This window comes from Silene latifolia, chromosome 9 (genome assembly GCF_048544455.1).
Source record: "Silene latifolia isolate original U9 population chromosome 9, ASM4854445v1, whole genome shotgun sequence".
NCBI classification, from domain to species: domain Eukaryota; kingdom Viridiplantae; phylum Streptophyta; class Magnoliopsida; order Caryophyllales; family Caryophyllaceae; genus Silene; species Silene latifolia.
In genome coordinates, this window is record NC_133534.1 from 162,641,942 (window position 1) to 162,649,565 (window position 7,624).

Below are 7,624 nucleotides of genomic sequence, written 5' to 3' on the forward strand. Positions count from 1 at the left end.
TCGGTCAAGACATACTTTATAGGTTATCCTAAAGGATCACGTGGTCATTACTTCTATTCGCCAACCGAACAACGTGTTTTTGTTGCGGCTAGTGCGACATTCTTAGAGAAGGAATTTCTCGAGAATGCAAAGAGTGATAGAACCTTCGACCTGTCGGAGATTCCAGAACCAAATACCGAGCAACTATTGGAGGAACCTATTCCTTCAATCCCGGCTGCGGTTAACATTCCTGAGGAACCTAGGAGGTCGGGAAGAGTCTCTATTCCTCCGGACAGATACATCGGTATGGTCGAGGAACATGACATAGATGACGTTCTACTCTTAACGAGTAGTGAACCCGCAACCTATAAAGGTGCCATGACCAGCTTCGACTCAAAGCTATGGCTTGAGGCCATGCAATCCGAGATGGACTCCATGTATGAGAACAACGTGTGGGATCTTGTTGACTTACCTGCTAAGGTTCGTCCCCTTCAATGCAAATGGCTTTACAAGATAAAGCATTCTGTGGAAGGTCAACAAGATATCTACAAAGCACGACTAGTTGCTAAAGGTTTCACCCAAGTGCCAGGTTTGCACTACGATGAGATTTTTGCACCCGTAGTCATGCTGCGTTCCATTCGGATTATCTTAGCGATTGCCGCTTTTCATGACTATGAAATTTGGCAAATGGACGTGAAAACCGCCTTCTTAAACGGCTTTTTGGAGGAAGAGTTGTACATGGTACAACCCGAAGGTTTTATCGATCCAAAGACATCCTAAGAAAGTGTGCAAGCTTAAGCGTTCCATTTATGGACTTAAGCAAGCATCAAGGAGTTGGAATCATCGCTTCGACCAAGTGATAAAAGAAAATGGATTTACTCGATTGGTCGAGGAACCATGTCTATATATCAAGTCGAGTGGGAGCAAGATTGTCTTCCTAATATTGTATGTTGACGACATACGCCTGATTGGGAATGACATACCTCTCTTAACTTCGGTGAAAGTATGGTTGAAAAACCATTTCCAGATGAAAGATCTGGGTGAGGCACAGAGAATTCTAGGCATCCGTATCTATCGAGATAGATCACGACGGATGTTATCTCTCAGTCAGGAGTCTTACATAGACAAAGTCCTAGAGAGATTCAGTATGACTAACTCCAAGAAGGGGTTCCTTCCCATGTCCCCAGGGGTGCATTTGAGCAAGTCTCAGGCACCAGAGACACCGGAGGAGAAAGAGCGCATGGCACGGATACCTTATGCCTCGGCAATAGGATCTATCATGTATGCCATGATATGCACACGTCCGGACGTGGCATATGCATTGAGTATGACAAGTCGATTCCAACAAAGAACCAGGTGAACCACATTGGTTGTCTGTCAAGAACATTCTTAAGTACCTCCGGAGGACTAAAGATTGGGCATTGACTTATGGAGGCTCTCAAAAGCTATGCGCAACCGGTTATGCAGATGCTAGCTTCCAAACGGATCGTGATGACTCGAAATCTCGGTCAGATTCGTTTTTACTCTTAATGGCGCCTGCAGTCACTGGAAGAGTTCAAACAAACAAGCATAAAGAGATTCTACGATCGAGTCCGAGTACTATGCCGCGTCTGAAGCTACAAAGGAAGCGATATGGATGCGTCAATTCTTACATGGGCTATCTGTAGTGCCTAGTTCGAATGACCCGATCACCATCTATTGCGACAATAGTGGTGCCATCTTCCAAGCTAAGGAGCCAAAGTCTAGCAACAAGTCTAGACATGTACAACGGAAAGCTCATCTAATCCGAGATTACGTGGAGCAAAAGACAGTAGTGATAGAAAAGATTCCTACAGATGATAACATAGCAGATCCTCTCACTAAAGCATTACGACAAGATAAGCATGAAGGGCACGTTAATTCCATGGGAATTAAACGTGTTCCTAAGTTGTAGTACTCTTTTATGGATTAGATTCATTCGCTTTTGTACTCTATACAACATCATCGTTTTGATATTTTATATATTTTGTTTTTCATGTGGAATTGTACGACAATTTTGAACACCACAAAGTGAACTGAACAAACATTATATTTTTAGTCCTTAATTGCCCACATGAGCTGATAACTCTGGCAATTATTTTGTGACGTTGGTTGATGGTGGGTTCAACTAGCCATAAGTCAACAGGTTGACTGACCAATCACAGAGGCGATTTATACGGATATTTCGTAGGACACAATTGTGACATCGACGTGGAGTCCTAAATGTTTTATAACATTCGTTGCCCGGTCGTGGATAGGACTTCCATGGTGATCCTAAGAGTCGATTCTTTGACTATCGACTGTCTCTTGAGACTAAGGCAGATTTTGGGTGACTTTGGTTTCTTTCTCACGGTCATCCGTAACAGGGGGCCAAGTAGATTTTTTCTGGCTCATTTCATGCTGTGCTTAGATCGGAAGGAGTTCGAGTTGAAGGAAATATTCAGCCTTTATCAGGTACTCGATATTTCTCGGGGCCACTCGAGGAGTCAGAATCGAAATGCATGGCCATGCTCGGATACGGATTCGTTTTATCAGTTAAGTTACTCTCTAGTCGGGGAAACCACTCTAGATCCAGATCGTTTGTAAAATACGACCTTTGTGGATCCAGATCTGCAAATTATTTTACATTGAGTGGGAGAAATTTTAAATGAATATGAGTATCGGTTATCGCACATACACTTGTACGGACAAGTGGGAGTTTGTTGGGGCTGTGTCCTCCAGTTAGTGCGGATAACGTCATTGCACACACACTTGTACGGACAAGTGGGAGCTTGTTGGGGTTAGTGTCCTTAACAGTTAGTGCAAGGACTTATAAACCTCTAAAAGGATCAAAGGGTATACTTTGTATCATAATCAGTTGATCCACGTTTATCAATAACGGTTGGCTTGCTAGATAAGTTTGACGTTATTGTCATACAGATGGCGGTGATCAACTGGTCCCTAAAAGTCACACCTATAGGATACGTTTGAGTGACGTGACGGTATGAAAATACAGTCATGTAGATGCCAAATTTGACTAACCAGTTAGTCTGAGTTATTTGATTAATAAATTATTCAAAAATGTGATGTTGAGCTATTATATTTAATACGGATTAAATATCATGAGCTAAAGGCGAATTAACCAGTTAATTCGTAAAATTAAATATAAGCGTTTTATATTTAAATTAAATGTATATTGAATATAATTATACAATATTGTTTTGTCGGACATGCATTAATAATTCAACTAACCCGTATTATTAGTTGATGTCTTAATTTCCGATAACCGATAACAATTTATAATTAAACCGCGTCGTATACACTTAGCAAGTTTTGGACCGGACCACGAGTTTAAGTGAAGAGGAAATGGAAGCCCATTTCTCTCTTACTCACTCGGTTTGGCCGAATGATACAAAGAGGGAGTCCCTCCTCTTTGTAACCTAATCATTCATTTGGCAAAATAAATTAGGGTTTCGAGAACAGTGCCTCTCGAAATTCGGATCTCTCATCCAGTGAAAAACTCACATCAGTTCTCCCAATATTGCAAGGCAATCGGAGAACACCGTTCTAGCACAAGGGCATATCTCGGACACGTCTTGGGTGCAACAATTAGGAGGGAATCTGGTTTGATTTCTGTTCTTTACGCCGTTCATCAAGGACCCGAGGTTATTTCTTGTTCCTTATCGTTTCCATTGTGTTTTTCGTTTTTTGACTATATTCACATGTAAATTTTACGTTATAGTCCTACATTTAAAGGGGTAGTATACGGATATTAACCCACACTTATTATATATTAATTCGCAATATTAACAAAACCCGTCAAATAAGACCCGATAACCGACTTACTCGATCGAGTAAGTCTCGTACTCGATCGAGTGCCAAGGCTACTCGATCGAGTACCCTACAGGTAGACTACTGTTTCGTATACCAGACATACTTATTCGACAGAGTAAGCCCCACTTGATAGAGTACCCAGAGACTCATCAAACCGTAGTATTACAATAACTCCTAGCAAAAACCTCTCGATCGAGCACAAAAAGTACTCAATCGAGGACCACCAAAAAGGCACCTCTCGATCGAGAAAAAATTACTCGATCGAGGACTATAGTACTCGATCGAGTGGTTTCCAGCGCGTAATTCCTATTTCGCGTACTGAATTTCAAACGGCCGCCATTTCTCCGTTACTTGGGCAAATAGAGCGTTTTCGGTGACGTTGGAAAGTTAACATGACATGCTTTCATCTCCAATTTTAATCACTTGGTTATCGTCTGTAGAACGCGAGTTATGGCTCCTCAAATTAGGCACTAGAAATTTGAAGCTCTTCCTTTGCTCGCCTAGCTACCTTACTTCTACGCGCATCACAATTAGTAGTTTCTAAGCTCCGACTCAACTCATCTCCTAAATGTATGCATAGGGACATGTTCTAATCTTGATTCCGCTTCTCTTTGGTTCATTCCTGCAAATAGGACAAGAGAAACGAAAGTGGACTATTCGGGGGACATTGTAGCTCAATACTACGAAATATGCATAGAAATACGTGCAAACAAGGCTTTGAAAGACTATAAAAAATGCACGCATGATACCCCATACTCATACTTTTACAATAAAAATACCAAGTACCGCCCAAACCTCTCATACAAAAGTCCAAATATTCAAAAGCCACAACCAACATACATCCCTCCTCCATTGAGAAATCCTATTCAAAGAACTTTCTACAACCAAAAACAAGGATTCTAAAACCAACCCTCATATAACCAACCCAATGACCCAACCTTTGATGTTCAAAAAACAATTCTTCAACTGCAAAAGAACTAACAAGAAGTCTTTGCTCAAATGCAAAAAATATAGCCAAGAAAAAGATATCACCATCAACAATATCCTTGCACACAACAAGATGCTTGAGACTCAAATATCTCAAATGGCTTCATGAGGCTCACAAAGAGAAAAACGGCAATTACCTCCTCAAGGTAACCCACCCACAAGAAATGAGACCGCTCATGCTATCCACTTGAGAAGTGGTATGCAATATGAGAGTCTTATGGTTCAAAGTGAAGAGATTATTGTTGAAGTGAGGAGCAAGATAAACGACAAAGGTTTTGAGAGAAATGATGAGGTAGTTCAAGGAAAAATAGTGGATGTAAGAAATGATGAGAGGAAGTCAATGAAGAAGAAGAAGAAAGAAGAATAAAGAAGGAAGAAGGTTGATGAGGAGCCTATTGTCATTAGGCTACCATTTCCAAGTAGGCAAATGAAGCATAAGATGGATAACCAACTTGGGAAATTCATCGAAATTGTGAAGAATTGGAAGTCTCTATTCCCTTCACCAAGTTGATTACCCATGTGCCGGCTTATGCAAAATACATGAAAGATATCCTTACAAAGAAGAAGTCCATTGGTCAAATAGAAATAATTGCTTTTGCTGATGCTTCTAGTGCTATCCTACAAGGTACTTCACCACCAAAATTACAAGATCCCGGGAGTTTCTCTATCCCTTGCACAATCAGAGATAAAAGATTTCAGATGACACTTTGTGACCTTGGAGCAAGTGAAAGTGTGATGTCTTATTCGGTATGTGCAAAACTTGGGATAAGAGAGCTAAAATGCACAGGTATGTCGCTTCAAATGGCGGATCGCTCTACAAAGAAACCCCTTAGATGTCTTGGAGGATGTACCGGTTAGGGTGGGTAAGTTCTTCATTCCCATTGACTTTGTCATCGTAGACATGGCGGAATATGCACATAAACGAATCATCTTGGGAAGACCATTCTTGCACACCACCGGAGCGGTAATAGATATGAAAAATGAAATGTTCACCTTTGAAGTAGGTGACCAAAGGATAACCTTCAACCTAATCAAAGTGAAGAAAGCTCCCAATATAGAAGAACCATGTTTTATGGTTGACCATGCTCCCGATTTATAAATGATAAAGTGAAGAGTCCTCCTTGCCACCATCCAAAATATGTACCTCATATTGAGAAAAGCAAGGTAGTGCCTCCGACTTGGAAGCAAGAGGTTGCCGAAATAGAGATTGCTATCTGTGGTGAGCTAGGCATGTTTGACATGCTCAATGACAAGAATGTAACCTTAGATGTCCCGGGTTGTAAGGTACAAGGAATGGACCTCGAATGTCCAAATGATTATATGAAATAAGTGGTTGCTAGTTTTAGCAATGAAATTGATCCAATGAAGGACAAAACCGAAAAAGTCAATCGCCTTTGGCATGACGAATTTGATGGATTATTCAATCCCCATGTTGGCAATGCGATGGTATTCACCTATGATGAAAGTTACATTGATCCCGATCCAAACTTCTATGAGAAGGAATTTTTGGCTCATGGTGAACAAGATTCACCCAAGTCCTCTTGGGATTTATTCAACAAATGTGAACAAGTGCTTCCATGGGACGTTGAGCAATATCAACAACGTCCTAGATTTGCCCCCATGACAAGCTCAACAATGAGAGGAGTTTGGCGGAGTCCTCTCTAAACCACCATTTGTAAATATAATAACTCTTTAACTATGCATTTCAATTAAGTTAACTATGCATTTAGTTAATTTGCATGTTCATAATGAGAGTGAGTAAGGGAGGGTTCCCTAATTGTGTTTTGATTGTATTGATGAAGTAAAAATGAAGTGTGGGGATGCTTATTCATGTGTATTACTTTTGCCCCATACTTAATGAAGGATCCCTACGCATAAACAAAGGAGTCGAGCTACTTATTTCTGGAGAGGGGTGGATTATATGATAAAGGGAGCCAAAGCAAATTCCTGCTAAGGAATCTGGGCGAGCTCAGCAAGAACCCGCCCGAGCTCTATCCCAATCTTGCCGAGATCCAAAGCTTTCTCCAAGCCTGGCCAAGGAATCCGGGTGTAACACCCTCTTATTACCCGACCAAGGTAATCAGGAAATATTACCGTCTCGGTTTCCCGAGGCAGTGAAATCGGAATTACAATTAAGAACTACTTTAAATAAATAACAAGTTAGTGATTACAATTTTGTAAACAAATGAATAAATGAATTACAAATCGTCTATGACTATGTCATCTACCAAGTAACTATGTACTCGACTCCAATGTCCGTAGCGCGGCTCGAATCCCAATCACATCAACAAGCAAACCTATACTTAACCTGCTCCCCATATGATCGAAAATATCATATGGATCAACACAGGCCATCCCGGAAATAAGTAACAATTACACAGACACACAAACGTAAGTTTCAATAAATAAATAAAGTGTGACTCAACTCAAAGTATGTGAGTATGCAACATGACTACAACATGAATGACATGCCACCAAACAACCACCACTATGGTACCGGGACACGCCCAGACATACCGATAACCACAGTGGTACCGGGACACACCCAGACATACCAACAACCACGAATAGGTACCGGGACACGCCCATACGTACCGGGTCCGGAAGCCAACCGGATCCCCTGCCAGACGTCGTGTCTCAACCACACGAGTCCCTCCGTGACTCAAGCCATTAATGTAATACTCCGTATTTTATAATTATATGAATAATATTATATTGTATTTTATACAAATTATGTATGAGACGGTATATTAAAATAATAATTATTATTATTGGATGGTAATGATAATAATAATAATAATAATAATAATAATAATAAGTTGTAATA